The following is a 20,022-nucleotide window of genomic DNA, read 5'->3' as shown; positions in this document are numbered from 1 at the left end:
GCGAAAAGTGCATTATAAATGTGTCGAGCCTTAAGGAGGATTTACACGCAACGATATCGCTAACGATATGTCGTCGGGGTCACGGAATTCGTGACGCACATCCAGCGTCATTAGTGATGTTGTTGCGTGTGACACCTATGAGCGAGTGTTAACGATCAGAAATACTCACCTAATCGCTGATCGTTGACACGTCGTTCATTTTCAAAAAATCGTTGCTGGTGCTGGACGCAGGTTGTTCATCGTTCCTGAGGCAGCACACATCGCTACGTGTGACACCCCGGGAACGACGAACAACAACGTACATGCGTCCTGCCGGCAACGAGGTGGATGTGTCGTTAATGCGGCTGGTCTCCACCCCTCCGCTTGTATTGGTGGGCCGCTGTGTGACGTCGCTGTGATGGCGAACATACCTCTCCCTTAAAAATGACGTTTTTCGCCGCCCACAGCGACATCGCTAGGAAGGTAAGTACGTGTGACGCTTCCAAGCGATATTGTGCGCCATAGGCAGCGATTTTCCCGTGACGCACAAACGACAGGGGCTGGTGTTTTCACGAGCGACATCGCTAGCAATGTCGCTGTGTGTAAAGCAGCCTTTTCTGTGATATTTGGAGGCAGAATGAACAAATAAACAGCACTTAAAGAATAGACTTTATTTTATTTTATGCCGTTCATCTTGTGGTATAAGTGATAAGGCGGCTTTATCCCTCAGGTCAGTACGATTACAGTGATACCAGATTTATATAGTGTTTATTAGGTTTGGCTACAATCACACTAAAAAACGCTTTTTTACAAAATAAAGTTTTTTTGAAGGCTATAGTGTTTCTATTTTTCTGCCGACAGAGTCGTGTGAGGGCTTGTTTTTTGGGGAATAAGTTGGAGTTTTTATTGGAACCAATTTGGGCCATGTAATATGTTTTTATTAGGTTTTCAACGATACCAGTTTTTTTGGTAAAGTAAATAAATTTTTTTGTTCTTTATTTTTTGATTTTTTAAATATCGTTACAATTTTTTTGAACTTTTTTCAATTAGTTTATTTAGTCCCAGAAGGGAACTTAACCCCTTCACAAGCAAGGATGAATATATCCGTCATGGATCGTGTGAGGTTAATCCCCGCCCCCTTCCGTGGGCAGGTCGCAGCGATCTGCGCACATATCAGCTGTTTTCAGCAGCTGACATGTGTGCCTGCATGTTACGAGTGGAATCGCATTCCACCCACAACTTTTAACCCCTTACATCTCGCTGCCAAAGTCTGGCAGCGAGATGTATATGCGCGCGGCCATTACTTTCACTTACCGCCCCCCCACCGGAAGTCACATGCGTGATCACGTGACTTTCGGTGGTTGCCATGGTAGTAATTGTATAGGGAATTGTGATGACGCCTGTAGCTAACATGAGTCACTTTCTCTCAGTGTCGGCACAGTGCCAGCACGGAGAGTAAAGCAGCATATCTGCAGATCTCGGCTCTGTAGCTGAGATCTACAGATAGGGCAGAGCAATCAGATTGTTGATCTATATAGCCCCCTAGGGCTATATAGCGGCTATATAGATCAACAAATTATATAAAACAATTATTATAAAATTGTATAAAACAATTATTATAAAACAAAAAAACTAAAAGTTCAAATCACCCCCCTTTCGCCCCACTGAAAATTAAAGGGTTAAAAAAATAATAAATATACACATATTTGGTATTGCTGCGTTCAGAAACGTCTGATATATCAAACTTTAAAATTAATTAATATGATCAGTAAACAGCGTAGCGGCAAAAAATTCCAAACGCCAAAATTACAATTTTTGGTAACCGCAAGTTTTGCGCAAAATACAATAATAAGCGATCAAAACGTAGCATTTGTACAAAAATAGTATCATTAGAAACGTCAGCTTGAGATGCAAAAAATAAGATATCACTGAGCCATAGATACTGAAAAATGAGAATGCTACGGGTTTTGGAAAATGGCGCAAAACATCCACCACTTTTATTGGACAAACTTGTGAATTTTTGTAACCCCTTAGATACAAGTAAACCTATACATGTTTGGTGTCTACAAACTTGCACAGACCTCAGGCATCACAGTGACACATCAGTTTTACCATATAGTGAACACGGTGAATAAAATATTCCAAAAACTATTGTGTGATCACACTTTTTTTGCAGTTTTTCCACACTTGGAATTTGTTTGCTGTTTTCCAGTACACTATATGGTAAAACTTATGGTTTCATTTAAAATTAAAATTTGTCCCGCAAAAAACAAGCCCTCATATGGCAAGATTGACATAAAAATATAAAAGTTACGGCTCTCGGAAGAAGGGGAGCAAAAAAACAAAAACCGCAAAAATGGAAAAACGCCCTGGGGCTGAAGGGGTTAAACTTTTATTACTCTGATTACTGGTACAATCCATTCTAATGCACAAGCATGGCAATGCATTGCACCTGTCAGTGCTGCGGGAATTATCTAACTGGCCTGACAAAGCCAAGTAATCTGGAGGTCGTCATTTGACCTCGGGTTACCATGGCAAAAATCAAGACTCTGTGAACACGTCGTGAGGGTCCCAACTGGGTGTAAGAGGGCGTTCACTCTCTCTCCAAGTCCCTAAATGCTAAGATAGCGATTCATCATTTAGGGGGTTAGACAGCCAGGGATGGTGGCGGTTATCACTTACATCACAGGTTGTAAACCACTATCTGACCATGATGTGAACTTACATCAAATGTGGTGAAGGGGTTAATAAAAGGGAGAGTTACTAGTGTGAGACATGTTACTAAAACAGAACAGTAGAACTGAACTTTGTCATTTTACAAACACATTTTCTGCAGCTCTCACAGTTCTGCTGTATTGCAACACAATACAATTAAGCTCTGGAGCCCCCTTTATTTATAATAAGCTCTAGAGCCGGGTTATCATGCAGATCAGTGCTTCTATTGAAGATCTTCCATACAGAAATGTTTTTTAAGCACTATGATTATTTCTGTTCCTTTGAGAGCACAACCTACCAAGCAATATCCCAGGTCACAAAACCTGGCCACCAAGGAAACTGAACAGTCATCCACATGTAATGTTAGCACTGGTGTTTAGGTGCACAACTACACGTTTAGGCCTGTGTGAACCTTACACAGTTTATATTCCTTCTTGTCTTTTCTGAGCTCATCTCAATTGACTTCTGACCATGTCAAAAAATATATTGCTGCTTTCATTTTCTATGTTGTTACCCAACACTGTTCTTAGCATTTTTTGGCAGGCCCACAGAAAATGCCACTGCATTCTAGTTGACCCACCAACCAATCTATCCTGAGAATAGGTGATAACTTATTTTCATCACACAACCCCTTTAATCTCATTCAGTGGCCAGCAATGTACAGGAAAACAAATATGCTGTAAAATCTACACAGTGCAACATTTTTAATTAAAACCAATTGCAAAAATTAATTCTATCCAACAATACATACATTTAAGCAAAATAAATAATTTCTCTAGGGGTTGTCCTTTAAAGAAGCTCTCCAATCTATAGATATATTTTTTTATTAAATGTGTGTGTATACAGGCATGTAATGTAGTGAGTTTATTAATATACAGTACTTATCTACTGGTGCTCTCTCTAGTATCCAGCACCTCTCCGCTTCTCAGTGATGTCACCTCAATCGTGACTAGTCAGCTCACTCTTTGCTCTATGCGTGAGACAGAAATCACTTTTAAAATGAAAGTCGATGAAGCATCGTTCTGACGTCATATAGGCTTACATTGAAAAAGCCACTTACGGGTCATGCAGAGCACAGTGTGACCCGTAAAGTCTGCAGAGCAGTAACGTCATAGAAAAGCAGAGAGAAATGGTGCTAGACACTGGGGTGAGCAGCGGTAGTTGAGTATATTATTACATTAACGCTACATTAGACACATTTACAGTAATAAAAAAGTAATTGTGTTGCTTTAAAGCACACTCCATTGATTTTTCCCTGCCCCCTCTCTTATACTCACCTGATGACATCTTCATTCTGCGATTTGTGACCTGCCTGTAGCTCCATTGTTTCATGGAGTGCTCCGGAGGTCACAACTCAGTGCAACTTTCTGAGAGTCTTGTTCTGGCCTCATTCTGGCTCTCATAGACTTGCATTTAGAGCTTGTGACGTAACTTCTGACTGTCAGCCAGTCAGGCGTCAATAGCACAAGATAGTTCTGAGGGAACAGAGCAACACCAGAAAAGGGTTAAACCGCCAAAGGGTAAGAATAAGGCTTGGCCTGGGGACTTAGATTTGAAGCACCACTCGAGTGTGCTTTAAAGAAAGTCTGCCCTTACCTACAATACATCAAACAGATCAATTTAGCACATTTACTGCATTAACTAAGCCGTCCTGCTCCCACTTTGCTGATTGTGGCCAAGTAACCTACATTCTCGTCCTTGCTCTGGTTTCAGCAGCACTTTTTCAATGTTTGCTCTCTGCCTTCTTCTACCTTAAGCAAGTCCTTAATAGTAATGAGTGAGCACTAGGATGCTCGGGTGCTCTGTATTCGTCAAGAGCAGCTGGATGCTTGGATGGCCGTGACTCGAGTACTTCAGTATAATGGAAGTCAATGGAGAACTCGAGTATTTTTCCAGGAACTCTTCTCAGGAGTTTCTCAAGGACTTCTATTATACAATCATGTTTATCTGAGCATCCAATTGCTCGTTATGTGTATCGAGTACTTGAGCATCTTTGTGGTAGGTGTCACGGGGTATGTACAGATGGAACAGGGGCTTCTAGGCTAACCTTAAGACTGGTGCCCCATGTTGTCTTTTTTCTCTAAGGTAGGTTCGATGGTAGCCAGGTTTGAGCCCTCAACGTGGCCATGTCTTCTGTCCAAGCCCTAATACTACTCTCCCCACCCAAGGAACAGGCCGGAAACCCAGTAACCAAAACCCCACAAATAGGCGCAAACAAAGGTAAACAAAAACTCATGCACAATGCACTCAAGCACAAAACAGGGACAGTATGTGAACTGGGGAGTAACTCAAAAGGGGTAGAAAATAACTACACAACTAGAGGACTCACACACCTTGCAGAAGCACAACTTTTAGATCACCATAGAACTGAATAACTACAGGAACCAAGGTAGGAGAAGCTATTTCTGGCACTCATCCTCAGAATCCTGAACCATTATAAAAGGTGCAGGCAGTTGTGGATGGTAATCTGCAGCCTGCTTTCCCAGCAGGAATTAACTCCTGCTTAACTGGAGAGCAGCACACCCAGCCGATGCTCATGACAGCCTGTGCAACTAAGGAATCCCAGGCTGCCTGTTAGACTCTGCAGTGGGAATTGAGTCCAACGCCGCCATGAGACCCAGTGAGTGTGTAGGGGGTGGGCAGACCCCTTACAAAGGAGCCCGGAATGTTGATACTGTTGAATAAAAATGTTTTTATTGTATGTATACTGGGTTAAGGTTCCCCCTAGTGGCCGGGTGGGATGGCTGTCACCACAGTGGAGAGGAGGAGCCGGCAGAAGCAAGGGGAGGGACAAGCAGGGTTGTTGAGGAAAGTGTGAGGTTTTAGTTGGCAGTTGGTTGAGGGACGGGAGAGAAGAAGCAGAGCAGGGGCAGAGTGTGGGAGCTGGATAAAGGAGAAGCCGGAGAGTGAAGGAGCAGGCAGAATCTCAGCGCGAAGCAGACCGGTGTGGGTCCGGTTTGTGAGTAGCCATAGTGGGAGCCGGGTGAAGCAGAGTAGCCGGGCACATCCCCACTGGAGAGGACGTCAAGGGCAGGTTTCCCCCAGCTAAAGCAGTGTACAACCATCTGTATCTGCATGTCTGCCGGTTGTGTGAAGAGGCTGTGAACAATAAAGCTGCTTTCTGATTTCACTGGAACACGTCTGAAGAGTGTTTTGTTACGTCGGACAACCGTTGCACTACCACACTCTGCCCCACCAGGACATCTCCTGTCCCGATAGTGACGGTGGAGCCAGGGGCAAGCCTGATAGCAGGGGCCACGATTACCACCCCGGAGGCACCCCTGGCACCCCGTTACATGTGGCGTAGTCGGCAGGATCCGGATTGTATGCAAGGGGTCCCTAACCGAGAAGATGGAGACCAAGTGGTGCCTAGGGCACAGGATCCAGATTTTCAGAGAAGGTTCCCGATCCCATGGTGGGAAGAAGAAACAGTGCCTGAGGCGTTGGGCCGGGCACAAGATGGCGGCACGATGGCCGTCGTCTTCAAGGACACAGAAAGCGCGCGAAAAGTTGGCGCCAAAAGAAGAGCCTGGGGCTGGCCGGTGCCGAAAAAGAAGTTTGGAGTACTCCGCCCAAAGAGGGGAGGTGCCGGTCCCAGGGCACGGATGAAGACATGTGAAGTGGGCGGTGTTCCAGAGAAAAAGAAGAACCGCCGCGGAGGGGTCGACCTAATGTGTGAGACTGGGGGTGGAGTATACCCAAGAGCGGGAAAAATAGGCCCGCCTCCACTTCCTCCAGCATCTCCACTGACCCTGACGCCCTTACGAGTGACTTGTGCTACAGGCAAGATGGAGAACCCTGAGGGACAACACGATGCATTGGTTGCGCCTGGTCTGGAGAGAAGCTACCAGAAGCAGATTGCGGCTGCGTCTGCGGAGGGATTCCCCTCTCACTTGCCGGCTGTACCCGGAGGACCGGGACGGGCCACTAAAGTGACCTGGGTGACGACGTGGGACACTGTGACTGGAGAGACCACGACTGAGGTCAGAGCGACATACACCGCTCAGCTGCCGTCAGGAAACCGGCTTTTGGGAACCCCATACCTGGAGACACCCCCGCCCGTCGCGGTGAGACCCTCGACACCCGTTCCAGTCCCGGCTCCGGAAGAAGATTACGCCCGGAAGCTAGAAAGGGACAGTTGGGGCTTCTTTTGGGACCCAGTGCAGCCGTCACCCCTACCTCAACGGAAGTCCCCGTCACCCGAACCGGACCCGGTACAGGAGCGACTGCTTGTCGAGACCGTGGCCCGGGAAATGATGGCTGGTTCCCGGAGTGAGGAGTTTGAGCAGCAGTGCACCACAGGAATTGTGGTGAAATTTAATCAGCAGGAGGGCTACGGCTTCATCAAGGATGAAGAAACCGGCGATGACTACTTTTATAACAGAGTGAATCTGGACATTGAAGGCCTACCCCAGCGCCTGCATACGTTATATCCGGGGGAAAAGGTCCGGTTTACGCGAGAGGTGGGATGCCGCGGCCTCTTTGCCGTCGGCGTAACCCGGATGCCTACCTCACAAGAGGCTGCTCAATGGCAGCAAGAATTGGAGTGGGAGGAATGCCAGTACCGGCGGCGGTCGCAGCCAAGACCGGTGCTAGCTGAAACCTCCCACCCGAGACGCACCTTGGCCGTAACTCCTGAGGTGAAGCCCGGCCTGACCGCTGACCCGGAGAAGGGAACCCCGGCGGTGTTGGCTATTAACCAAAGCATCAACACGCATCCGGTAATTGTCATGGACATACCTCCGCCGCCTCGTGCAGCGACCCCGGCACCCCCATCGGGGGTTGAGGAGACCAAGGCACCGGAGCCCACCGTCGGTTATGAGCCCTTCCAGAGACTGCGCCGGCTGCCCGGCCAGTCCTTGTCGGACTATGTGAGGGCCCAACGAGCGGAATGGAAACGGGCTCTGCACCCGGAGTGAAGTGTTCTGATCGGCTTGTTTGAAGACCGGCGTTGTTTTGAACTGGAAGAAGTTTTATTGTTTATCACCGTTTAAGCTGCTGAGCCCGGAGAGAGCCTGCTGCAGGACTGAGCCAGGGGCTCCCTCCGCGTCATTAAGAAGTTCTTGCTGAGTTGTATTCCTGCCATTTACCATCTAAGACCGGGAGTGCTGCAGAAGCCTCCGGGCGGAAAACTCCACTAAGACCGGGAGTGCCAGCCGACGGCCTCCGGGCACGACTAAGACCGGGAGCTTCCAGGAGGAACTCCGGGCGCCGGACTGGTGCGCCCCTTGCGGCTGCCCAAAGGTGAACTTGGTTGTAATTTTATGGAAATGATGTTGTTTCCTTTTTATGTGTGGTTTTGGATGCATGCCTTGCCGGGAGGCTCAGGTTTTAAGAGGGGAGGTATGTAGGGGTTGGGCAGACCCCTTACAAAGGAGCCCGGAATGTTGATACTGTTGAATAAAAATGTTTTTATTGTATGTATATTGGGTTAAGGTTCCCCCTAGTGGCCGGGTGGGACGGCTGTCACCACAGTGGAGAGGAGGAGCCGGCAGAAGCAAGGGGAGGGACAAGCAGGGTTGTTGAGGAAAGTGTGAGGTTTTAGTTGGCAGTTGGTTGAGGGACGGGAGAGAAGAAGCAGAGCAGGGGCAGAGTGTGGGAGCTGGATAAAGGAGAAGCCGGAGAGTGAAGGAGCGGGCGGAATCTCAGCGCGAAGCAGACCGGTGTGGGTCCGGTTTGTGAGTAGCCATAGTGGGAGCCGGGTGAAGCAGAGTAGCCGGGCACATCCCCACTGGAGAGGACGTCAAGGGCAGGTTTCCCCCAGCTAAAGCAGTGTACAACCATCTGTATCTGCATGTCTGCCGGTTGTGTGAAGAGGCTGTGAACAATAAAGCTGCTTTCTGATTTCACTGGAACACGTCTGAAGAGTGTTTTGTTACGTCGGACAACCGTTGCACTACCACACTCTGCCCCACCAGGACATCTCCTGTCCCGATAGTGACGGTGGAGCCAGGGGCAAGCCTGATAGCAGGGGCCACGACTACCACCCCGGAGGCACCCCTGGCACCCCGTTACAAGTGCAACACTGAACACCGCATGACAGTAGGTCATTACTTAGTATTAAGAGACTGTATTAACAGGGAAAGAGATATCAGTTCATAGTTACTGCACAGGTTCTGACAGTTTCTCAGATGTGTACTGAAAGCCCTGTAATGTGTCTGCATGTTATTCTGCCTCCTAGCCAATAGTTGGAGTGGTTGGGCTTAGGAGTAGAGATGAGCGAACCGGTCCCGGTTCGGCTCGAGGTCGGTTCGCCGAACGGAGGTCCCGTTCGAGTTCGGCTCGTCGAACGTTCGACGAACTGAACTCGAGCCAATAGGAAACAATGGCAGGCAATCACAAACACAGTAAAACACCTAGAAAACACCCTCAAAGGTGTCCAAAAGGTGACAAACAACTCAAACACATGGGAAAGTGACAAGGACATATACTCATGCGAAAACAAAACAGCTGGACAAGGAAAAAGAGGAGGACACACAGATATAGGCATGGCACGCCATTCTAAAATCATGTAAAACACCGCAAGGTGACTCCAAGCGTAGTCTCCCTTTTTTTCCAAAAATTGGGCCCCACACACACCCACCCCTTCAGTGGCAGCAGTTGTGCCCCAGTTGTACACTTCACAGCTACATTTGCATCAAGCACATTCAAAAATACGCCATTCTTATCCGTCCCCAGGATGACACCGGGGTAGGTAGCAAAGTCTTTCCTGATCCCAGCTCTGTTCATCTTGGCTTCTTTTAAAAACACAGCAAGCAAGGGTTACTCCAAGCGGAGTCTCCCTTTTTTTCCAAAAATTGTGCCCCACACACACCCACCCATTCAGTGGCAGCACTTGGGCCCTAGTTGCAAACAGGATGTTTTGATTTGCATCAAGCACATTCAAAAATACGCCATTCTTATCCGTCCCCAGGATGACACCGGGGTAGGTAGCAAAGTCTTTCCTGATCCCAGCTCTGTTCATCTTGGCTTCTTTTAAAAACACAGCAAGCAAGGGTTACTCCAAGCGGAGTCTCCCTTTTTTTCCAAAAATTGTGCCCCACACACACCCACCCATTCAGTGGCAGCACTTGGGCCCTAGTTACAAACAGGATGTTTTGATTTGCATCAAGCACATTCAAAAATACGCCATTCTTATCCGTCCCCAGGATGACACCGGGGTAGGTAGCAAAGTCTTTCCTGATCCCAGCTCTGTTCATCTTGGCTTCTTTTAAAAACACAGCAAGCAAGGGTTACTCCAAGCGTAGTCTCCCTTTTTTTCCAAAAATTGTGCCCCACACACACCCACCCATTCAGTGGCAGCACTTGGGCCCTAGTTGCAAACAGGATGTTTTGATTTGCATCAAGCACATTCAAAAATACGCCATTCTTATCCGTCCCCAGGATGACACCGGGGTAGGTAGCAAAGTCTTTCCTGATCCCAGCTCTGTTCATCTTGGCTTCTTTTAAAAACACAGCAAGCAAGGGTTACTCCAAGCGGAGTCTCCCTTTTTTCCAAAAATTGGGCCCCACACACACCCACCCCTTCAGTGGCAGCAGTTGTGCCCCAGTTGTACAATTCACAGCTAGATTTGCATCAAGCACATTCAAAAATATGCCATTCTTATCCGTCCCCAGGATGACACCGGGGTGGGTAGATAAAGTCTTTGCTGACCCATGACTTGTTCATCTTGGCTTCTTTTAAAAACAATGTAAGCAAGGGTTACTCCAAGCGGAGTCTCCCTTTTTCCCAAAAATTGGGCCCCACACACACCCACCCCTTCAGTGGCAGCAGTTGTGCCCCAGTTGTACAATTCACAGCTAGATTTGCATCAAGCACATTCAAAAATACGCCATTCTTATCCGTCCCAAGGATGACACCGGGGTAGGTAGCAAAGTCTTTCCTGATCCCAGCTCTGTTCATCTTGGCTTCTTTTAAAAACAGAGCAAGCAAGGGTTACTCCAAGCGGAGTCTCCCTTTTTTCCAAAAATTGGGCCCCACACACACCCACCCCTTCAGTGGCAGCAGTTGTGCCCCAGTTGTACAATTCACAGCTAGATTTGCATCAAGCACATTCAAAAATACGCCATTCTTATCCGTCCCAAGGATGACACCGGGGTAGGTAGCAAAGTCTTTCCTGATCCCAGCTCTGTTCATCTTGGCTTCTTTTAAAAACACAGCAAGCAAGGGTTACTCCAAGCGGAGTCTCCCTTTTTTCCAAAAATTGGGCCCCACACACACCCACCCCTTCAGTGGCAGCAGTTGTGCCCCAGTTGTACAATTCACAGCTAGATTTGCATCAAGCACATTCAAAAATACGCCATTCTTATCCGTCCCCAGGATGACACCGGGGTAGGTAGATAAAGTCTTTGCTGACCCATGACTTGTTCATCTTGGCTTCTTTTAAAAACAATGTAAGCAAGGGTTACTCCAAGCGGAGTCTCCCTTTTTCCCAAAAATTGGGCCCCACACACACCCACCCCTTCAGTGGCAGCAGTTGTGCCCGAGTTGTACAATTCACAGCTAGATTTGCATCAAGCACATTCAAAAATACGCCATTCTTATCCGTCCCAAGGATGACACCGGGGTAGGTAGCAAAGTCTTTCCTGATCCCAGCTCTGTTTATCTTGGCTTCTTTTAAAAACACAGCAAGCAAGGGTTACTCCAAGCGGAGTCTTTCTTTTTTTCCAAAAATTGTGCCCCACACACACCCACCCATTCAGTGGCAGCACTTGGGCCCTAGTTGCAAACAGGATGTTTTGATTTGCATCAAGCACATTCAAAAATACGCCATTCTTATCCGTCCCCAGGATGACACCGGGGTAGATAGCAAAGTCTTTCCTGATCCCAGCTTTGTTCATCTTGGCTTCTTTTAAAAACAATGTAAGCAAGGGTTACTCCAAGCGGAGTCTCCCTTTTTTCCAAAAATTGGGCCCCACACACACCCACCCCTTCAGTGGCAGCAGTTGTGCCCTAGTTGTACAATTCACAGCTAGATTTGCATCAAGCACATTCAAAAATACGCCATTCTTATCCGTCCACAGGATGACACCGGGGTAGGTAGATAAAGTCTTTGCTGACCCATGACTTGTTCATCTTGGCTTCTTTTAAAAACAATGTAAGCAAGGGTTACTCCAAGCGGAGTCTCCCTTTTTTCCAAAAATTGGGCCCCACACACACCCACCCCTTCAGTGGCAGCAGTTGTGCCCCAGTTGTACAATTCACAGCTAGATTTGCATCAAGCACATTCAAAAATACGCCATTCTTATCCGTCCACAGGATGACACCGGGGTAGGTAGATAAAGTCTTTGCTGACCCATGACTTGTTCATCTTGGCTTCTTTTAAAAACAATGTAAGCAAGGGTTACTCCAAGCGGAGTCTCCATTTTTTCCAAAAATTGGGCCCCACACACACCCACCCCTTCAGTGGCAGCAGTTGTGCCCCAGTTGTACAATTCACAGCCAGATTTGCATCAAGCACATTCAAAAATACGCCATTCTTATCCGTCCACAGGATGACACCGGGGTAGGTAGATAAAGTCTTTGCTGACCCATGACTTGTTCATCTTGGCTTCTTTTAAAAACAATGTAAGCAAGGGTTACTCCAAGTGGAGTCTCCCTTTTTTCCAAAAATTGGGCCCCACACACACCCACCCCTTCAGTGGCAGCAGTTGTGCCCCAGTTGTACAATTCACAGCTAGATTTGCATCAAGCACATTCAAAAATACGCCATTCTTATCCGTCCCCAGGATGACACCGGGGTAGGTAGCAAAGTCTTTCCTGATCCCAGCTCTGTTCATCTTGGCTTCTTTTAAAAACACAGCAAGCAAGGGTTACTCCAAGCGGAGTCTCCCTTTTTTCCAAAAATTGGGCCACACAGACACCCACCCCATCAGTGGCAGCACTTGGGCCCTAGTTGCAAACAGGATGTTTTGATTTGCATCAAGCACATTCCAAATCAACAAGCATTTACTCTCCCCAGGATGACACAGGGGTAGTAAATTCCTTCTGGATCCATGACTTGTTCATTTTGATGAACGTCAGTCTGTCCACATTGTCACTGGACAGACGCGTGCGCTTATCTGTCAGCACACACCCAGCAGCACTGAATACACGTTCAGAGACAACGCTGGCAGCTGGACACGACAAAATCTCCAAGGCGTAAGTTGCGAGCTCTGGCCATTTTTCTAGGTTTGAAGCCCAAAAGGAGCAAGGCTCCAGTTGCACAGTCATGGCATCGATGTTCATTTGGAGATACTCCTGTATCATCCTCTCCAGCCGTTGAGTATGTGTCAGACTTGTTGTCTCTGGTGGCCTTGCAAAAGAGGGTCTAAAAAAATTATGAAAAGATTCCATAAAATTGCTGTTACCAGCACCAGATACGGTCCTACTGGTACGGGTAGACTGTTGAAGATGACGAGACCGTCCCATGTTTGTCAAGTTACAACTGGGAGATTCCCTCCCTGCACCTGCACGGTTGTTTGGTGGAAAAGCCGAGCTAAGATCGAGTAACAGCTTCTGCTGATACTCCTGCATACGTGCGTCCCTTTCTATGGCTGGAATTATGTCACAAAATTTGGACTTGTACCGGGGATCTAATAGTGTGGCAATCCAGTAGTCATCATCACTTCTAATTTTGACAATACGACTGTCATGTTGGAGGTAGTGCAACAAAAAGGCACTCATGTGTCTTGCGCAGCCATGCGGACCAAGTCCACGCTGTGTTTGTGGCATAGAGGTGCTACCTGTTCTTTCTTCCTCTGACATCTCCCCCCAACCTCTTTCAACTGAAATTTGACCAAGGTCTCCCTCATCCGCTGAGTCTTCCATGTCCATGGACAGTTCGTCCTCCATTTCTTCATGTTCTCCTGCACCTTCCTCAACATTTCGCCTGCTAACATGCGCCCTTGTTGATCCCTGTCCCCCATGGTCCCATGCCTGCTGCGTTGGTGATGATGAACTTCTGGACCTTGGTGATGTTGTTGTCCCTTGCGCATATGAATCCTCCTGTAGTTCCTCCCCTTCCTGTTGTCCCACCCCCTGACTCCGAATAGTGTTTAACGTGTGCTCCAGCATGTAAATGACTGGAATCGTCATGCTGATAATGGCATTGTCAGCGCTAAACATATTCGTCGCCATGTCGAAACTGTGCAGAAGGGTGCATAGGTCCTTGATCTGAGACCACTCCATCAGGGTGATCTGACCCACCTCTGCATCTCGTTGGCCCAGGCTATACGTCATGACGTATTGCACCAGGGCTCTGCGGTGCTGCCACAGTCGCTGTAACATGTGGAGAGTTGAATTCCAGCGTGTCGCCACATCGCATTTCAGGCGATGAACCGGCAGGCCGAAAGACTTCTGGAGCGATGCAAGTCGCTCTGCTGCGGCGCTTGAACGGCGGAAGTGAGCTGACAGTTTTCGTGCCCTGTTCAGAAGGCCATCTAGGCCGGGATAGTGTGTTAAAAATTGCTGGACGACAAGGTTCAACACGTGAGCCATACAAGGTACGTGTGTCACCTTGCCCAGGCGAAGTGCCGCACCCAGGTTTGCAGCATTGTCGCACACGGCCTTACCAGGCTGCAGGTTGAGTGGAGACAACCATTTATTAAACTCGGACCGCAGAGCTGACCACAACTCCTCAGCTGTGTGACTCTTATTCCCAAGACATGTCAAGCTAAAGACCGCCTGATGCCGTTGCGCTCTGCTGCCAGCATAGTAATGAGGCGTGCGTGATTCCTTCTGCGCAGTGAGAACGCTGGTGGCCTGACCAGGCAGGCTTGGGGCGGAGGTGGAGGACCCAGATGAGGTGGAGGATGCAGAAGCTGTGGCGGAACTTGGACAGACAGAGGATTGACACACAAGTCGTGGGGACGGCAAGACTTGTGCAGCAGACCCTTCACCATCTATCACCATAGTTACCCAGTGCCCAGTCAGCGACATGTAACGTCCCTGTCCATGCTTACTGGTCCAAGTATCGGTGGTGAAATGCACCCGTTCACACACAGAGTTTCTCAAGGAAGCGGTGATGTTGTGTGCGACATGCTGGTGTAGCGCGGGCACACCTTTCTTAGAGAAGTAGTGGCGACTAGGCATCTGGTACTGGGGCACAGCGACAGACATAAGGTCTCTAAAATCCTGTGTGTCCACTAGGCGGAAAGGCAGCATTTCGGTAGCCAACAGCTTACAGAGGGATAGAGTCAACCTCTTAGCTTTGTCATGGGTCGGAGGAAGTGGCCTTTTATTTGACCACATCTGAGGGACAGAGATCTGGCTGCTGTGTGTAGACGGTGTTGAGTAGGGTGTCCCTGGAAAAATGCAGGTTTGTGAGGAAAGTGCAGGTGGAGACATGATGTTGCCTTCATCCAACGTTGGTGCTATCGATGTCTGAGAGAGCTGTACACACTCACTTGTTTCCCCTTCCAAACCAACTGACGACCTACCAAGCAAACTGCCTGTTGCGGTTACAGTGGTGGAAGTTTTGCGTGGAAAAACAGGTGTGACAGCTGTCCCCACAGTCCTAGAAGATGAAGAGCGCGCGGATGCACTGGAAGGGGCGGGCGGTGGATGGTTCGCTCCGCTAGGCCGCATTGCAGCACAGTGAGCTTCCCACCGGGACCTATGATATTTATTCATGTGACGATTCATGGAAGAAGTTGTCAAACTGCTGAGGTTTTGACCTCTACTAAGAGAATCATGACAAATGTTACATATCACATGATTTGGGCGATCTTTTTCTATGTCAAAAAAGGACCAGGCTAGGCAAGGCTTAGAGGCCATGCGACCTGTTGATCCACCCCGAATAATGCTCATAGGCAGAGTGGTGGCTGAGGATGCAGTTGTAGACGTGCTACCAGTGCTCCGACTCTGTCCAGGAAGGCGCAAGGTAACTTCGTCGTCGGTTGCATCCTCCTCCACCGCCTCTGTTGACCTCCTCGAGTGCCTGACTGGGGGTTGACAGTAGGTGGGATCTAGAACTTCATCATCAATTGTTGTGTTTGCACTCCCCTCCCCTTCAGACCGAGCCTCTTCTTGCCCTGACCGAATATTTAAGTTGTCATCCCAATCGGGTATCTGCGTCTCATCTTCATCAGTATGTTCCTCATTGTCTATAACCACAGGTGTTACAGTTTGTGACAAAGGGTCAACATTATGCTCAGAAACTTGGTCCTCACGGCCTGAATCAGAGTCACAAAGGTTCTGGGCATCACTGCAGACCATTTCCTGTTCTGTACTCACTGTAGCTTGGGAGCAGACCTCTGATTCCCAGGCTATAGTGTGACTGAACAGCTCTGCAGACTCAGCCATCTCAGTTCCACCATACTGTGCAGGGCTGATGGAGACTTCAGAGCTGGGAGAAATCAAGTGTGATTGGGATGACAACTCAGAGGACTGGTGTTTTTTGGATGCGGTACTTGAAGTGGCTGAGAGGGCACTTGTTGGACCACTTGAGATCCATTCAAGCATTTTCCTTTTTTGGCCATCATCTACCTTTGTTCCTGTTGTTCGTGTCCATAAAAAAGGGAGCACATCGGATTGTCCACGGTAAGTAGTAGACATCTTACTTTTGCTGGTAGATGGTCTATCGTCAGCAGATGAAAATGGAGCTTTGCCACCTTCCTCACAGACAAAACCTCTTCCCCTTTCCACCAGCATCTGTCATTTTGCCACTCATGTTGATTGCGACAAGATTGTGGACTGAAAATGTGGTAGTAAAAATTGAGAGGTGGTGAAGATTGCAGTGGTGGTCTAGCTTTATTAACAGCAGAATAATAAAGAATAAATATCCCTGACAATGCAACTACGGCCCTTAAACTGTCAGCAAAAAATGCTAGTATAATGGCTTACTTATAATGAGTTGGAGTGTGCAACGCAGGCAGATGCGCTCTGCAAATGTCTTGGCACTAGTGGGACTATAGCAAAGTCCAATAGCCACGTATAGGATGCCACTAGGTACACTGAGTGTTTGCTAGTATAATGGCTTAGTTATAATGAGTTGGAGTGTGCAACGCAGGCAGATGCGCTCTGCAAATGTCTTGGCACTAGTGGGACTATAGCAAAGTCCAATAGCCACGTATAGGATGCCACTAGGTACACTGAGTGTTTGCTAGTATAATGGCTTAGTTATAATGAGTTGGAGTGTGCAACGCAGGCAGATGCGCTATGCAAATGTCTTGGCACTAGTGGGACTATAGCAAAGTCCAATAGCCACAGATAAGATGCCACTAGGTACACTGAGTGTTTGCTAGTATAATGGCTTAGTTATAATGAGTTGGAGTGTGCAACGCAGGCAGATGCGCTATGCAAATGTCTTGGCACTAGTGGGACTATAGCAAAGTCCAATAGCCACGTATAGGATGCCACTAGGTACACTGAGTGTTTGCTAGTATAATGGCTTAGTTATAATGAGTTGGAGTGTGCAACGCAGGCAGATGCGCTCTGCAAATGTCTTTGCACTAGTGGGACTATAGCAAAGTCCAATAGCCACGTATAGGATGCCACTAGGTACACTGAGTGTTTGCTAGTATAATGGCTTACTTATAATGAGTTGGAGTGTGCAACGCAGGCAGATGCGCTCTGCAAATGTCTTGGCACTAGTGGGACTATAGCAAAGTCCAATAGCCACGTATAGGATGCCACTAGGTACACTGAGTGTTTGCTAGTATAATGGCTTAGTTATAATGAGTTGGAGTGTGCAACGCAGGCAGATGCGCTCTGCAAATGTCTTGGCACTAGTGGGACTATAGCAAAGTCCAATAGCCACGTATAGGATGCCACTAGGTACACTGAGTGTTTGCTAGTATAATGGCTTAGTTATAATGAGTTGGAGTGTGCAACGCAGGCAGATGCGCTCTGCAAATGTCTTGGCACTAGTGGGACTATAGCAAAGTCCAATAGCCACGTGTAGGATGCCACTAGGTACACTGAGTGTTTGCTAGTATAATGGCTTAGTTATAATGAGTTGGAGTGTGCAACGCAGGCAGATGCGCTCTGCAAATGTCTTTGCACTAGTGGGACTATAGCAAAGTCCAATAGCCACAGATAAGATGCCACTAGTTACACTGAGTGTTTGCTAGTATAATGGCTTAGTTATGAGTTGGAGTGTGCAACGCAGGCAGATGCGCTCTGCAAATGTCTTTGCACTAGTGGGACTATAGCAAAGTCCAATAGCCACGTATAGGATGCCACTAGGTACACTGAGTGTTTTCTAGTATAATGGCTTACTTATAATGAGTTGGAGTGTGCAACGCAGGCAGATGCGCTCTGCAAATGTCTTGGCACTAGTGGGACTATAGCAAAGTCCAATAGCCACGTATAGGATGCCACTAGGTACACTGAGTGTTTGCTAGTATAATGGCTTAGTTATAATGAGTTGGAGTGTGCAACGCAGGCAGATGCGCTCTGCAAATGTCTTGGCACTAGTGGGACTATAGCAAAGTCCAATAGCCACGTATAGGATGCCACTAGGTACACTGAGTGTTTGCTAGTATAATGGCTTAGTTATAATGAGTTGGAGTGTGCAACGCAGGCAGATGCGCTCTGCAAATGTCTTGGCACTAGTGGGACTATAGCAAAGTCCAATAGCCACGTATAGGATGCCACTAGGTACACTGAGTATTTGCTAGTATAATGGCTTAGTTATAATGAGTTGGAGTGTGCAACGCAGGCAGATGCGCTCTGCAAATGTCTTTGCACTAGTGGGACTATAGCAAAGTCCAATAGCCACAGATAAGATGCCACTAGGTACACTGAGTGTTTGCTAGTATAATGGCTTAGTTATGAGTTGGAGTGTGCAACGCAGGCAGATACGCTCTGCAAATGTCTTTGCACTAGTGGGACTATAGCAAAGTCCAATAGCCACGTATAGGATGCCACTAGGTACACTGAGTGTTTGCTAGTATAATGGCTTAGTTATGAGTTGGAGTGTGCAATGCAGGCAGATGTGCTCTGCAAATGTCTTGGCAATAGTGGGACTATAGCAAAGTCCAATAGCCACAGATAAGATGCCACTAGGTACACTGAGTGTTTGCTAGTATAATGGCTTAGTTATGAGTTGGAGTGTGCAACGCAGGCAGATGCGCTCTGCAAATGTCTTTGCACTAGTGGGACTATAGCAAAGTCCAATAGCCACGTATAGGATGCCACTAGGTACACTGAGTGTTTGCTAGTATAATGGCTTAGTTATGAGTTGGAGTGTGCAATGCAGGCAGATGTGCTCTGCAAATGTCTTTGCACTAGTGGGACTATAGCAAAGTCCAATAGCCACGTATAGGATGCCACTAGGTACACTGAGTGTTTGCTAGTATAATGGCTTAGTTATGAGTTGGAGTGTGCAATGCAGGCAGATGTGCTCTGCAAATGTCTTTGCACTAGTGGGACTATAGCAAAGTCCAATATCCACAGATAAGATGCCACTAGGTACACTGAGTGTTTGCTAGTATAATGGCTTAGTTATAATGAGTTGGAGTGTGCAGAGGGCAAGAGGGTACAGTGGCAGGATTGTGGTGCTCTGGGTAGAGGAATGGAAGCCTGCCTTTCTATTCCCTCCTAATGGTGAAATGCAGGGAGGAAATCCCTGACCTTGGCTACACAGACGCTGTTGCTGTTTGCAGGACCTGTCACCTATGGCTCTCTGACCCTGCCTGTTTGAGCCCTTAAAAGGACTGCTATAAAGTGCTCTCCCTAAGCTGTCTAACGCTGTGTATGCAGCGCATACAGCTGTATCGGCTATAGGACTCAGGAAGACGGAGCTGCGACAGTGATGTCTGACACCAAAGACGCAGAAGGCAGATAATGGCGTCCTGGAAGAAAATGTCCGGTTTTATAATGCAGGGACATGTGACATGGACATCCTATCACACATGCCGTTGCTTCTCTGGCTCAAAGTCCACTTAGCTGTGTGTGTGTCTGGGATTGGCTGACATGCTGGCCCGCCCCACAAGACGCGCGCGCTTAGGGAAGGAAGACAAGAAAAAAAAAAAAAAATGGCGATCGCCATTATAGAAACAGCAGTGATCTGAAGGCGCTGTTCACGCACACTATACACTGAAATGTGATAATAGTGTGATTCACAGAGTGACTTACACTATTACAGCTTGTTTTTTGCTGCTAGAACCGTTCTCGAACGTTTCTAGAACTATCGAGCTTTTGCAAAAAGCTCGAGTTCTAGTTCGATCTAGAACAGGCACCAAAACCACTCAAGCCTCGAACTGGAGAACCTCGAACCACGAACCGCGCTCAACTCTACTTAGGAGGGAGGTGTACTTGGTATTGATACAGCAGTTGTGATCATGGGGTATGTCATGTTCGTTAAGAATATACAACCAAGCAAGAAGTGCAGCAACAATTAT

At 47.7% G+C, this 20,022-nt stretch overlaps 1 protein-coding gene across 2 annotated transcripts in view; it reads right to left on the bottom strand.

The window, feature by feature from the left end:
- Window positions 1-20,022, bottom strand: part of FSTL4 (follistatin like 4) — a 1,562,686-nt gene that overhangs the window by 349,648 nt on the left and 1,193,016 nt on the right. The gene's annotated exons all lie outside the window — the stretch shown is intronic.

Source organism: Anomaloglossus baeobatrachus, chromosome 4, assembly GCF_048569485.1.
Source record: "Anomaloglossus baeobatrachus isolate aAnoBae1 chromosome 4, aAnoBae1.hap1, whole genome shotgun sequence".
NCBI classification, from domain to species: Eukaryota; Metazoa; Chordata; class Amphibia; order Anura; family Aromobatidae; genus Anomaloglossus; species Anomaloglossus baeobatrachus.
The sequence above is the reverse complement of the archived record's forward strand: the minus strand, read 5'-3'. Positions and strand labels throughout refer to the sequence as shown.